Source organism: Polyodon spathula, chromosome 2, assembly GCF_017654505.1.
Source record: "Polyodon spathula isolate WHYD16114869_AA chromosome 2, ASM1765450v1, whole genome shotgun sequence".
NCBI lineage: Eukaryota > Metazoa > Chordata > Actinopteri > Acipenseriformes > Polyodontidae > Polyodon > Polyodon spathula.
The window spans coordinates 95,498,118-95,514,133 of record NC_054535.1 but is presented as its reverse complement, the minus strand read 5'-3'; positions in this window follow the sequence as shown (position 1 = coordinate 95,514,133).

Sequence of the window (16,016 nt, the reverse complement as noted above, 5' to 3'; positions counted from 1 at the left end):
CCTTGGTGGGATTTACCCTCCCCTTTGTATGAAAAACCATGAAGCATTCTACTGTATTGGTTATACAAATATAGCAAACAGTATATTGCTGTATACAAGGTTACTACACCTTTTTAATAAATAAAATGATGCTGTACGTTCATGAAACTGTTCACAGCTGTCGTTGAAGCCAAAAACAGTCAAGAATATAAAAACAGGCTTTGAAGAAAAAAAAAATCCCTTTAGTAACTCATGAGAAGCTTTGTGAACAGGGACCACTGTTTCATATACAGTACAAAGCTCCTGGACCTTGATTATCTTTTAGCGAATGCTTTGCTCATGGCTGACAGAGGTGGGAACTGCAAGCTGATTCATAGTCCAAGAGCTGTCAAAAGATAATGTTACTTGGTAACAGTAAAATGTATTGATTAAGAGGAAAAGCCATTGAAATGTGAAATTCTAACTGAATCTGTGTAGAAAGTGAGTGTGTTCCTGCAAATGCAGGCAAGTGTAAATGCACATGGATCATTTAATTTGCATTAATTCCTTACTAAGCTAATGAATGAGGACAGCACTGTGATGTTTAAATCAGATCATGCCAAACTGGGATGGGCTTAGGATCCTCCGAGATGATCGGAAGAGGAGGAGCTTTAGACTTGGCAGATGTATTTCTTGACATATGAAAAGCAAATCAAGAGACTGCAAAGCTGTGCCCTGCTCTGACAGCTATAGTACACAGAATGAATGTGGTGCACATAAACAATTAGTTGCAAAGCAACAACTGAAAGAAGCAAACCAGCTGAATAAAGCTCTAAAAACACACACACACTCGCACATGGTTTCCCTTTCATTTGTGTTATCTTCTCTAGCAGCTACGGTAAATAACCAACAACGAACCCAACAATTATACACAAACAGAAGAAAACACATATTTCAGCTGAATAATGATTAGAATATGCAGAAACAGGAAAAAATAAGCAGTTATAAGGAAGTCAATATAGTATGTTGAAACTTGAATGGAGCAACTCATTTGCACCAAGAGTTTTCACTGTTGTCTGCCAGGATCTCAGTTAAGTGTGGATTTCAGCCAGTGTTATTGACGGTCAATTTTCGAACCGTTCTGGCTTGCATCCAGCTCCATTTTCCCTACTGGCTTGTATTATTCTCTGCTCTAAGCTGAGATTTTGTTGTAGTGCCCATTTGTTGTGGTGCTTTATATATTGTTTGTGACAGACTGGCTAACTAGTCTCATTCTATACCAAAACAATTAAAGGTTAAACAATATAAAATGTAACAATTTACTGCTAATCAACTATATTTAACAATAGTCGTGACACACATTTATCAACTACTCCCTCTGAAATTCAATATAACTTTTAGATGATTTAATTATTAAGCTTCAATGTAGACAATGTGTATTTATACTACCTGTACAGTACTTCTACACTTGCAACTATAATGATTCAGTACTCTGTACAAAACTATTATGCAGTCCTGTTAATTTTGTATTTCTTAATAGTGCATATGCATGAAAGGTGGAAAAATTTAAACTCGCGAGCGTTGAAGTCAATAATGCATTGCAGTCCAACGATAATTGGAACCACAACAGCTTATATAGTCTTAAAATGGCAGTGGCACAGATTTTGCTATGTAATCAGGCTGTGGAAAGTTGACGTATAATTTTTTTTTTTCTTTTTAATTGCTTTTTTTATTCCATAGCAACCATAAATGACGATAGTTTCTCATTGGGTCTGGACTACTCACATGACCCGCCCACACCCACATATTCCTGTCGTGTGGGAAAATGGTAGCAAACATGTAACAGCGCATTTTTACACAGTTATCAATTACATCTTTGTTCAGAAAGTCAGAAAATTATATGGGCAATTAGTAGACTTAACAGGTAACAATACATTGTAAAATAATGTTTTGTGTTCAAAAGCCTCTTCATTTTACCAAATCAGTTATTGCAGCTAATGTAAATCGAATCCATTGATACAAAGCTGAATTCACAAGCTATTGTTTCATTAATATCCTGAGTTTGCGCTACTCAGCTCTGCCGCCTTAGGTTTCTTAATATAGCAATTTTGGTATTAAGAGATTATATACCGAGCATCAAAAGAAATTTATCACTATTATAACACATTTATTTTTCGAAAAAAAAAAAAGGTATATAAATGATTAACATTGATAAAATGTTTTTGGTTTCTTTTTAATCACTCGATCATTCATCCTTGACCAAGATACGCTTGAGTTACTATGACTGAAGCATATGCACTTAATCACCTAATTAGCGAGACAGTTGATTGGACACTGGATATGAGTGACTCTGTTGCTGAATTACAAGCTTGAATAAAAGCAATAAAGAAAATCACAGGAAAAAAAAAAAAAATCTGTCAATTACTAATTAATTATTCACTTGAATCCCAGCACGTGAACTAATTTGTGCAACCCTGTGCTCACATACTATTAAATACTTTAAATGCACGTGAAGTGCATCCCCTGTGCCGAAATACAACTATATATTTTAAAATCACTCGTGCTACACAGACCCATTTATATCCCATGCACCAACATGAACACACCACACGGAACACATAACACAAAATCCGCACATGGGCAGGGCACACTGCCAGGGTTACATGTTTGAAGTAGAATGAAATTCTGATTGTCCCAATTTGTAATTATGAAAACTTTTTTTTTTACATGGTTAATGTACAATTAAATTAGTTTTAGCAAACAATATGAAATGCTAAACTGAAATCGCAAGCCCCTTTTTAAGTGTTACCTTTCAAAACAACGTACTCACTAGTAATCCTATATTTTAATTCTTACTGTACACTGTCAACTTTCACACTTGGGAAATGCGTTGTTGTTTACAAGACACCTATTCATTACTTCTCAATCTTAAACGCGCACACAGCTGCAAGTTAAGTAAAAATAAATAATTAACTTGTATTTACTGCTGTAGGTTGCATACATACACACAAAAAAAGGAAAATGATCAGGATATTTATTTATTTGTTCATACACATTACAAGCAAAAGCTCAATCTGAGTGGCTAATAATGTATTTTAACTTCCGTTTTTTTCCCAATTGTTGCGACTACATGTGCGCTGCCTCGTTGTTTTCCAGTTAATGGAAGTCCAGACTATTGAAATGTAGCTAATTGGCTTGTTAATGAACCTGAAAATCAATTGTCATTTCAATTAAATAAGCAGGAGTCGCAAAGGTTAGTTAAAACTGTTTTTTTTTTAAAAAAATTTTGTTGTTGTTTTTATTTTGTTTTTTCTTATAAATGCTATTTGTCCACCAAAGAAAGGAAGACGAGAATTCTGTCTGTGTCTTCTTTCTGTCAGTCAGTCACACAGTCCACTGGGAGCAGCGGGAACTTTTTATTTTTTAGATATAAATCTAGATCAACTCAAAATGTATGCAAAATGACAGTAAACGTTTTTAATTATAAATAATTAATTACTGTTTTGTTTTTTTTTCTGTTTTTTTACTTTTGGTTTTCCATCAGCCATCTTCTCTTCAAGATACAGCTAAGTATCAGTCTATTTAGTGATAATAAATGATCACAATTTAACAATTTTCCTCCTGGTAATTCACATTATGCGTTTTTATTATTATTATTTATTTGATCTAAGCTTAACTTAACAAGACATATTTTTGTATCTATTTAAATTTAAATCCAATCACTCCACCCCCCCCCCCCCCCCCCCCCCCCCCCCAAAAAGCCTGTAGAAAGTTTGATGCAATGCAAATGTTGTGCCGAGTTTATCTGGCCCTCTTCTTTCAAAATCAATTTACGTCAGTTTGTCAGGGGAAAAGGGCTTTGACAAGTGACAATACATAAAGCAGGAGGATTGACAAGTGACAATACTTAAAGCAGGAGGAAAAGCCAACTAAGCAGAATTGGCGCTGCTGGAACTTTGAGTGAGTGCACCCATTTGAGAGGCTGAGGGAGGGCATAATTGTCAATAAAATTTTAAAAAATCACATCATTCAGCCTAATCCTTAATGGAAATGATGTAACCACAGCAACAGGATGAGAGGGTCAGAACTCACCACACTGAAACTATTGCATGCCTATCTATAATAAAATATATCATTTTAGGAGGGATGATGAAATTCAAGTACTTCTGCCTGCATGCATATACTTCATAGCTCCTTTTAAACTGTTATTAAAAACAAAAATTCAGGCAGCATTAAAAAAAAAAGTCATGTCAGGGATATCGGGGGGAGAACACCACTGTGAAACCCATCCCCTACTCCAGCAGAACAGCCTGTATTACCAGCAGGGACCAAGTTAAAATTGTTTTTGCCCAGCAGTACACAATCTGTTTTGCACATATGCTTCTTCTTTTTTTTTTTAAAATAGGTTACTTTGTTTAGTGGTCCTGATTGTCACTACTGTGTAAACAGCATGTTACAACCTGAAATTAGGAATTATATGCATGTATGTCATTCATTCTGTATCTTTTGTTGCAAAATCACCAGGTTGTTTTTATGATTCTGAATATTTTAACATGCTTAAAGGACTATGTCCTGTATTTCAAAAAGCACGTGGAGGTGCACTTGCTCATTCAATAATAGTCAGCATTCTGATGATTGAATTTGCTTTTGTCATACTTTCTGTTTTTATAGTGGGTTATGGGGGCCAAAGATCATACTGAAAATCTTAAAGACCACAGTAAATTGTCAAACTTGATAAATAATTTCTAGTCTATAATTGTAATGCCATAAAAATACACTTTGCATAGTCTATTGGCATCTATAAAGAGTATTAAATAAAGCTTGTAACAGATGTCAGTGGAAATTTGTGACTCAACAACAGTGAAATCCTAGTCATGCCACAACATTATAATTTAGTTTTCTATAAGGCCCAATGTGATTCTTAACCTAAAGATTTACGTTGTTTCTGCTTTTTGTGTATTCAGGTATCATATGGTGTTCCTTTTAATACAGAGCTGTCTGACGTGTGTCGCAGAGTTTTGTGCGAAAGGAAGTTTGGCATTGTAACGGGTGTACTGTTTCAGTGTTGGTATCCGCTGAGAAACGTGAGACACAGAGTGTTTGTATTTGAAACACCTCTGGCCATGCGTCACTTCTGCTACCATAGTCCTGCACCAGGAACCTTCTTCCTAACATAAACTAAATAAACTGTGGGAGGGTTAAAAATCCCCTATAATAATCCCTACCGTAAAGTCCTTCACCTCCCTGCTGTGCAGACAAAGCACCAAACACACAAACAGCACGCAACAAGAAGGACAAAGAAACTGGTGCTTCACCTCTTTTTAAAGGCAGAGTTAATTGATTGTCAATTGTTCAATTCATCCCAGGCCACCTGCTACACATTCCTTTTAATTAGGCAAGCAGGGAGGTCTAACCTCCCAGCCCTGCCATTCAATTAAACAAATTAAACACATCATTATTTACAACCCAACCCAAAACCATATTTTATTTATAAACCCCAAAGCAAACCATACTATTTACAGGGGCAGGCCTAAGCGCTGCCATAGGCTTCTGTAAAATACATTTGGTAAATTAGTCATGAAAGAGTACATGGTAGCAGCTGAAAGTTGAATGCTAACAAATAGCTAATTAAATTCACTTGGGCAGCCATTCCCAATAAACAGCTGTGTGTTCTTTATTCTGTTGTGTTCTAATCATTTTCTCCAATTCCCATTTCATTGTCTTTCAGAGGTCTAGCAGTTAGTGATGAAATAATATTATTTTGCAGTTGTGTTTTTCTTTCATTACTCTCAGTGGTGTGATGGAACATGTTGATATTTTGTGAAAGTGATCATTCCAAAAAATAAAGTCCAAATCTGAACAGGTGTAATAACTACATATAGTTACACTGCAGTCACCATTTACTAGTAGCATTTATTACAAGAAATAAGCACATCATTAATTTATTTAATCTGTTTTAGGTTGTAAAATATTGTATGTAATACAAAGTGCAGTTTAATGTACAAAAGATGTATATGTATAAAACATAGCATTGCAACAATTTGGTTTTAAAGTTGGCTTGTATCTCATTCCTGACATATAATGTCAGTGGCATACTGCAGCTTTCATAAGCTTACTTAGAAAATTGTCCCTGTAATCTTTGTTGCCTTAGGCTTGTGCCATTATGAAAATACCACGATCGTTATAACAAGACAGCATCTGTAAATACATACTATAATGCAGTCACAATTAAAAAATAAATGTATGCTAATTACTCCTTTGTTGAGTTTGTTCACTTTGGTCAATACAGAAGTCAATAAAGTTCCAAAACTATTGATGCGTTTGTTGTTTTAAAAGAAAAAAAATAATATCTGCAGCCTTAACATGAAGTCAATACATGCAATATTACTTTTCAGCGTTTGTAGATACCCAGTGGATTTATACATGTCATTTGCCAGCAAAAAAAGCCTCTTTTTTCCTTCTCTATTAAGTTGTGTCTGTTACAATGGAACAGGCCCACAAAAAAGATTGCAGTGCAGAAAACACATAAGGCCAATATTGCTTTTTCAAGGAAGTATTAACATGACAAAACAAAATCTATCTGGCAAAACTGGCAACATCTAAGAACCGGGCCTAATCAGTTTGTCTTTCTATTAAAATGTAAATAGTTGTTGTATTTGATTTAAATAAACATCTGTTATGTGTACTGAAAGGAGTTGCTTTCCTGTTTTCATTCCAGCTTCCCTGGAGGAGAAGTCATCCCTGAGGCTTAGCAGGGAACTGACAGCCTGCCACAGTTCTGGCAACATTGACATTTGGGGCTTTTAATTTTCTCCATAAAAGTCTCAGAAAACAAATCAATTTTTGTAAAAAGAGCCTCCTTCATTTAGAGATGTCATCATCTCTTAGAGATTTGTGTATACAATATTGGCCTACATTGCTGCATATACAGTAAACGTCTGATGCAACCCTTTTCAACCCTCAATTGATTAAACATTTGTTTGTGTCTGTGACTTACCTTACAGTCACATACAGCAAAAATGTAAAGCAATATCAGATGACAATGTAGCCTTAAGGTATATGCACTGCATTCACAGTAACTGCCTTCCAAGGGTAATTAACTGGTATTTCTCTGCTCAGAAGCTAGCTTGGCTAGATCATTTTCCAAGGGTTATGGTATGGAGAAAACATTTCTGAAGACTTTTTTTTTTCTTTCCAACAACTGTAGCTTTTTGTTATCCACAGAAGTGTGTGTGTGTGTGTGTGTGTGAGTGTGTGTGTGTGTGTATATGTGTGTGTGTGTGTGTGTGTGTGTGAGTGTGTGTGTGTGTGTGTGTGTGTGTGTGTGTGTGTGTGTGTGTGTGTGTGTGTGTGTGTGTGAGTGTGTGTGTGTGTGTGTGTGTGTGTGTGTGTGTGTGTGTGTGTGTGTGTGTGAGTGTGTGTGTGTGTGTGTGTGTGTGTGTGTGTGTGTGTGTGTGTGTGTGTGTGTGTGTGTGTGTGTGTGTGTGTGTGTGTGTGTGTGTGTGTGTGTGTGTGTGTGTGTGTGTGTGTGTGTGTGTGTGTGTGTGTGTGTGTGTGTGTGTGTGTGTGTGTGTGTGTGTGTGTGTGTGTGTGTGTGAGAGAGTGTGTGTGTGTGTGTGTGTGTGTGTGTGTGTGTGTGTGTGTGTGAGTGTGTGTGTGTGTGTGTGTGTGTGTGTGTGTGTGTGTGTGTGTGTGTGTGTGTGTGTGTGTGTGTGTGTGTGTGTGTGTGTGTGTGTGTGTGTGTGTGTGTGTGTGTGTGTGTGTGTGTGTGTGTGTGTGTGTGTGTGTGTGTGTGTGTGTGTGTGTGTGTGTGTGTGTGTGTGTGTGTGTGTGTGTGTGTGTGTGTGTGTGTGTGTGTGTGTGTGTGTGTGTGTGTGTGTGTGTGTGTGTGTGTGTGTGTGTGTGTGTGTGTGTGTGTGTGTGTGTGTGTGTGTGTGTGTGTGTGTGTGTGTGTGTGTGTGTGTGTGTGTGTGTGTGTGTGTGTGTGTGTGTGTGTGTGTGTGTGTGTGTGTGTGTGTGTGTGTGTGTGTGTGTGTGTGTGTGTGTGTGTGTGTGTGTGTGTGTGTGTGTGTGTGTGTGTGTGTGTGTGTGTGTGTGTGTGTGTGTGTGTGTGTGTGTGTGTGTGTGTGTGTGTGTGTGTGTGTGTGTGTGTGTGTGTGTGTGTGTGTGTGTGTGTGTGTGTGTGTGTGTGTGTGTGTGTGTGTGTGTGTGTGTGTGTGTGTGTGTGTGTGTGTGTGTGTGTGTGTGTGTGTGTGTGTGTGTGTGTGTGTGTGTGTGTGTGTGTGTGTGTGTGTGTGTGTGTGTGTGTGTGTGTGTGTGTGTGTGTGTGTGTGTGTGTGTGTGTGTGTGTGTGTGTGTGTGTGTGTGTGTGTGTGTGTGTGTGTGTGTGTGTGTGTGTGTGTGTGTGTGTGTGTGTGTGTGTGTGTGTGTGTGTGTGTGTGTGTGTGTGTGTGTGTGTGTGTGTGTGTGTGTGTGTCTGTGTGTGTGTGTGTGTGTGTGTGTGTGTGTGTGTGTGTGTGTGTGTGTGTGTGTGTGTGTGTGTGTGTGTGTGTGTGTGTGTGTGTGTGTGTGTGTGTGTGTGTGTGTGTGTGTGTGTGTGTGTGTGTGTGTGTGTGTGTGTGTGTGTGTGTGTGTGTGTGTGTGTGTGTGTGTGTGTGTGTGTGTGTGTGTGTGTGTGTGTGTGTGTGTGTGTGTGTGTGTGTGTGTGTGTGTGTGTGTGTGTGTGTGTGTGTGTGTGTGTGTGTGTATGTGTGTGTGTGTGTGTGTGTGTGTGTGTGTGTGTGTGTGTGTGTGTGTGTGTGTGTGTGTGTGTGTATATATATAGTGCTGGATTTGTGCTCATCCATATTAACCTTCAACCTTATTCAACATGCATTTGCTGAAAAGCTCTGGTTCTTACTTACATTGCATTTTAGAAATGCTAAATGTATTGAATTTCATTATACAGTCCCATCTTGTGTGGACCATCATATAGAACAGCGTTTTTTTATTGTTTGGTTAAGTGTATTTAAAAAAAAAAAGGAAAAACTTTGGTTGTCATAATATGAAGTTATTGGTATTTAAGTTACTGCACAGTATTTGTTTTCCTTAGTAATTCTAAAATAAATTATCAAAATGTTAGCCTTTTTCAAAAATATTACTGCATCATATCTTACCGTTAAGTGGTTTATAGTTAAGTGTTTATATGTTTTATATTCAGTAATTCCATTAATGCAGTCATGAATAACTATAATCTCTGAAATTAGCGTCAGGCAAACCAGCATACCAAAATGTTTTTAAAATATAAAAACAATTAGCCAAACATATCTGTTTGCTCGGTTTCCAATGCTACTAGGGTGGAGTTATATTTACATTTATTTTAAATACACAGAAAACAAACAGAAAAGCCTAATGTACCAACCACTGAGTAATTCAATATGGCACATGTAACTGACCATGAAACAGCAGTCTGATGCTACCGTTAGCACATAGCTTATGAGTAAGTGACCTTCATACTAGCAAATGTTTCAAACACCACTGTCATAAGCTTAATTGAGGTCTGTCATGTTAGATAACATTTTTCGGCAAACACAGAGATGCTGTTTTTGTCAAATCCATTATCCTTTAAAAAAATGTGTGTTTATTTACTGAATATTTTTGGGGACACTTGATACTTTCTACGGTACATTAACTACATCATCAGTATTTTACAAATCATGCCCAAAGGTTTACAAAAAAGATGAAGAATGAATGTGATATTATTAATTAATTAATTTATGTACTTATGTATTTACTTATTCCAGAAACATCCTGCATATTTATTGTTTTCAGTTTTTATAACATTTAGACCACTTACAATAATGATCATCACACACTGTAAGTATTTGTTAGCTCTTGTCATAAGGATATATCATTTTTTATTCATTGAAGCGCACCTTCATATGCTCTTCCTGTTTATTGGGTCTTCATGAGGACACAGAGGCCAGCTATCTTTTCTTGGACAACAAAACAACAACAAAACACTAAAATATTTATGTGACCTCCAATGAAAGATCATAACATATCTATTGTTGCATTATAGACATACCAATATCATCAAAACATTTCCATTCCATTCATTGTATGCACCATTTTCAACCTCATTTTAAGTAAAGGTCAAGTGTCTTAGATTGGTATGCCTGTGGGTATCTCTATGTGTCCAATGAGCCAATGAGGGTTACATGAATGCAGGATATTTCAGGGTTTTTCTTTCTTTCTTTCTTTCACTTTGGCAATGTAGGCCATAGAAAAAGCTGTCTTCATCTGAGTAACAGTAAAGCCTAGAAAACATATACAAGTAATTGTGAGAATGTTAAGGACATTAGTTGTAAAGTCTTGGCTATTGCTACTGTAACACTAAATCATAAAGGATTTATTACAAACATTCAACTTCTGGAAATAGATCAATTAAAAAACTGCTTCACACCTGTGAGTGAATGTCCTTAGACTGCTGACAGTTCAGATTAGCCTTAAAAAAAATGCCACAAGATTATTTTCTAAAGATAGTCAAAGTTAGTAAAGTGCTCCCCAGCACTAATTAAATTTCATCGGGGGCATAGCTCCCAGGCAGCCACTCCGGTAGTATTAAAACAAAGGTCATGCGGTTTTCTAAGAGATTTACTAATAATCCAGCTGTCTCCATGGATAAATCTTATACTAATGTATAATCTTTACTTAATATCAACTATAACACTATGTAACACAATTTTTGTTCCTGGGTAGTAAGTGTTATTTCCTAATTGCTTATGCCTCAAAAGTATAGAAAATGGCTATTATTCCCCACAAACTTTGCTTTTGTGACCAGGACAGTGATATTTCAAAATATCACTATTTCCAATGGGAAAACGGGCAAATGTGTGTCTTTTTGTTCACATAAAGTCAGAAAAAAACAACATATGAATCCAAAGTAACATGTATTTATACTAAAGTAATACAAAATGACTACAAAAGATTTAGAAGTGAGTAGTTTTTCGAGATTTACGATTCTACTATATTTACAGTGGGTATACAGTATATGTTCATTGCTAAAAATGTGATCATAAATATAATGAAAGTATAGAAACAGTATAAACACATAGGGTTTTTCTTTAACCAATGCTGTATACTTATAGATGAACCACTAGAACATTTCTGTGGTAACATCTCCACATGTACAAACAACAAATACCCATACAAGAATTTACAAAGCTTTAATTAGTGCCTTAGGATTTTCTTTTTTGTCATCTGAGGGATCACTGCTGAAGACCTTTCAATTTTAATTTTATACACAATACAATCTAGATAAGCAATACATTGGATCAAACTACAGTAGGTCTGAAATGCAAGGGTTCGCAGTGGCACTGAAGTCTGGGAGGTTATACAATGCTCTGCTTAATCACTGTGTTCAGTTGTGGAGGCCATAATATAAATACAAATACTGAAAATCGACGCATTAAGGAAGTAGATTGTTCCCATGGTTATACTATGCCATCTTTTGCCATACAGTAGCTCTTTGTGCTTTACCATGCTTTTTAAAAAGGGCATACAGTCCAGGTTTTCATTTTAACCAGGACATGAGATTCATTTTAAATTGTATTTCTTTCCACAGTTTGGCAAGCCTTTTCATATTTTAGAACCCCCACATTTCGAACCATGGTGTAGAATGTTAGAAAAATAACAAGTTCTGCCTCCTACAGTATACTGCACATTAGTGTATCATTGCAGTTTGGGAATTCTGGTTGTTGTCATTTTCTGTGTATTTGTGTGTGTGTGTGTGTGTGTGTGTGTGTGTGTAATATATGCTTCATCAGGGAATTGAAATTGTCACAAAACTATTAATAATATTCAATGTTTCATATAAACCTTAATTTATTCAGAGGCAAATGTTATTAACCCAATCTATTTTACAGGAAATAATGACTCCCCACTTGCTATTTTAAGTTAATTATGCACTCAAATTGTTAGATTTGCTCTGCAGTCAATGTACAGTATTATATTATGTGCATTCCCCAAGCATTCTATTCCATTATATGTACCCTCTTACTCGTACTTAACATTGAAACATTCTCTTGTTTCTTACAATGAGTTATATCAGAGAAGCAGAAATAAAAATACATAATTCTGTCTTGGGGAGTAATTACATAATTTAATGACTGCAGGAGGCTGAGTAAATGTAAACCTACAAAATGAACAAAATGTACATCGACACCATAATGCTCAGTTCATATCACCATAGCTATTAGATAAACGTGTTTGAATGGCTTCGAAACGACCAAGCCTTATTAGCGGCTTTTTTACAAGATGAGGCAAAGTAATAATGTTGATTAGAAAGAAGTACATATTAATAAGCAATCATAAATTCCCTTAGTAGCCTGCAGTTTAGGAAAGGAGATCGTGTCTAACTAACCTGCTTGATTTTTTTGAGGATGAAATATCGACAATGGATAATTGCAAGCATATGACATGTTTTTTTTTTATTTATTTTTTTAGATTTCCAGAAAGATTTTGACAAAATCCCTCATAAAAGATGAATTCTCAAACTGAACGTAGTAGGGATTCAAGAAAATACATGAACATGGATTAGGGAGTGGTTAACATGAAAAGAGAAAGTACTGATTATAAGAGAAACCTCAAAATAGTCCTCTGCTATTCCTATTCTACATTCATGACTTAGATTGTGGTATTGTAAGCAAACTTGTGAAATTTGCAGACAATACAAAAACAGGAGGAGTAGTGGCAAACACTGTTGCAGCAGCAAAGGTCATCCATGATCTAGACAGCATTCAGAACCGAGCAGACACATGGCAAATTAGAACATAAGAACATAAGAAAGTTTACAAATGAGAGGAGGCCATTCAGCCCATCTTGCTCATTTGGTTGTTAGTAGCTTATTGATCCCAAAATCTCATCAAGCAGCTTCTTGAAGGATCCCAGGGTGTCAGCTTCAACAACATTACTGGGGAGTTGATTCCAGACCCTCAAAATTCTCTGTGTAAAAAAGTGCCTCCTATTTTCTGTTCTGAATGCCCCTTTGTCTAATCTCCATTTGTGACCCCTGGTCCTTGTTTTTTTTTTTTCAGGCTGAAAAAGTCCCTTGGGTCGACACTGTCAGTACCTTTTAGAATTTTGAATGCTTGAATTAGGTCACCACATAGTCTTCTTTGTTCAAGACTGAACAGATTCAATTCTTTTAGCCTGTCTGCATATGACATGCCTTTTAAGCCCGGAATAATTCTGGTCGCTCTTCTTTGCACTCTTTCTAGAGCAGCAATATCTTTTTTATAGCGAGGTGACCAGAACTGCACACAATATTCAAGATGAGGTCTTACTAGTGCATTGTACAGTTTAAACGTTACTTCCCTTGATTTAAATTCAACACTTTTCATAATGTATCCGAGCATCTTGTTAGCCTTTTTTATAGCTTCCCCACATTGTCTAGATGAAGACATTTCTGAGTCAACAAAAACTCCTAGGTCTTTTTCATAGATTCCTTCTCCAATTTCAGTATCTCCCATATGATATTTATAATGTACATTTTTATTTCCTGCGTGCAGTACCTTACACTTTTCTCTATTAAATGTCATTTGCCATGTGTCTGCCCAGTTCTGAATCTTGTCTAGATCATTTTGAATGACCTTTGCTGCTGCAACAGTGTTTGCCACTCCTCCTACTTTTGTGTCGTCTACAAATTTAACAAGTTTGCTTACTATACCAGAATCTAAATCATTAATGTAGATTAGGAATAGCAGAAGACCTAATACTGATCCCTGTGGTACATCACTGGTTACCACACTCCATTCTGAGGTTTTTCCTCTAATAAGTACTTTCTGTTTTCTACATGTTAACCACTCCCTAATCCATGTACATGTGTTTCCTTGAATCCCAACTGCGTTCAGTTTGAGAATTAATCTTTTGTGCGGGACTTTGTCAAAAGCTTTCTGGAAATCTAAATAAACCATGTCATATGCTTTGCAATTATCCATTATCGATGTTGCATCCTCAAAAAAATCAAGCAAGTTAGTTAGACACGATCTCCCTTTCCTAAAACCATGTTGACTGTCTCCCAGGACCCTGTTACCATATAGGTAATTTTCCATTTTGGATCTTATTATAGTTTCCATAAGTTTGCATATAATAGAAGTCAGGCTTATTGGTCTGTAGTTACCTGGTTCAGTTTTGTTTCCCTTTTTGTGGATCGGTATTACGTTTGCAATTTTCCAGTCTGTCGGTACCACCCCTGTGTCAAGAGACTGCTGCATGATCTTGGTTAGCGGTTTGTAAATTACTTCTTTCATTTCTTTGAGTACTACTGGGAGGATCTCATCCGGCCCAGGGGATTTGTTTATTTTAAGAGCTCCTAGTCCCTTTAACACTTCTGCCTCAGTTATGCTAAAGTTATTTAAAACTGGATAGGAACTGGATGACATGTGGGGCATGTTGTCAGTATCTTCCTTTGTAAAAACTTGTGAAAAGTAATCATTTAATATATTTGCTATTTTTTTTTCTTCATCTACGATTTTGCCATTTGTATCTCTTAAACATTTACTCTACTCTTTGAATGTTTGCTTGCTGTTGTAATATTGGAAAAACATTTTGGAATTGGTTTTAGCTCCCTTAGCAATGTTCATTTCTATTTCTGTCTTGGCCTTTCTAACTTCCTTTTTGACTTGCGTTTGCAGTTCTGTGTACTCTTTCTGCGTACTTTCTTTTTGGTCCTTTTTTAATGCTCTGTAAAGTGCCTTTTTTCGCTGAATATTTTTTTTAATTGATCTATTAAACCATTTTGGCAATTTAGTTTTACATTTAGATTTGTCTACTTTAGGGATGTAATTGTTTTGCGCCTCTAGTACTACATTTTTGAAGAACAACCATCCTTCTTCTGTGGGTGTTTTCTCTATTTTACTCCAATCTACTTCTGTTTCATACCTTCATAGTTTGCTTTTCTAAAATTGTAAACCTTAGTTTTAGTCATTACTTTTGGGGTTTTAAAAAACACTTCAAATGAGACCATGTTGTGGTCTGAGTTTGCCAGTGGTTCTCTGACCTCTGTTTTAGTTATTCTATCTTCGTTATTTGAAAAGACTAAACCAAGGCATGCCTCCCCTCTAGTCGGTGCCTTGACAAATTGTGTTAGGAAGCAGTCATTTGTCATTTCCACCATTTCTATTTCATCCTTCATGCTACCTACCGGTTTTTCCCATTTTATTTGGGGGAAGTTGAAATCCCCCATTAGTATGGCTTCTCCTTTGCTACACGCATTTCTAATGTCATTGTATAACTGATTATTGTGCTCACTGTCTGAATCTGGCGGTCTATAGCATGCTCCTATTATTATGCCCTTTGAATTTTTGTCCGTTATTCTGACCCATATTGATTAGGTTTTAATAGAGAAATGTGTAAGGTACTGCACGCAGACAATACAGATGTGCATTATAAATAACATATGGGAGATACTGAAATTGAAGAAGGAATCTATGAAAAAGACCTAGGAGTTTATGTTGATTTAAATCAAGGGAAGTAATGTTAAAACTATACAATGCATTAGTAAGACCTCTTCTTGAATATTGTGTTCAGTTATGGTCACCTCACTACAAAAAGGATATTGCTACTCTAGAAAGAGTGCAAAGAAGAGCGACCAGTATTATTCTGGGTATAAAAGGCATGTCATGTGCAGACAGGCTAAAATAATTTAATCTGTTCAGTCTTGAATAAAGAAGACTACGCAGAGATCTGATTCAAGCATTCAAAATTCTAAAAGGTATTGACAATGTCGACCCAAGGGAATTTTTCAGCCTGAAAAAAGATACAAGGACCAGGGATCACAAGTGGAGATTAGATAAAGGGGCATTCAGAACAGAAAACAGAAGGCACTTTTTACACAGAGAATTGTGGGAATCTGGAACCAACTCCCCAGTAATGTTGTGAAGCTGACACTCTGGGATCCTTTAAGAAGCTGCTTGATGAGATTCTGGGATCAATAAGCTACTAACAACCATACAAGCAAGATGGGCCAAATGGCCTCCTCTCATTTCTAAACCTTCTTATGTTCTTATGTTTAGTAA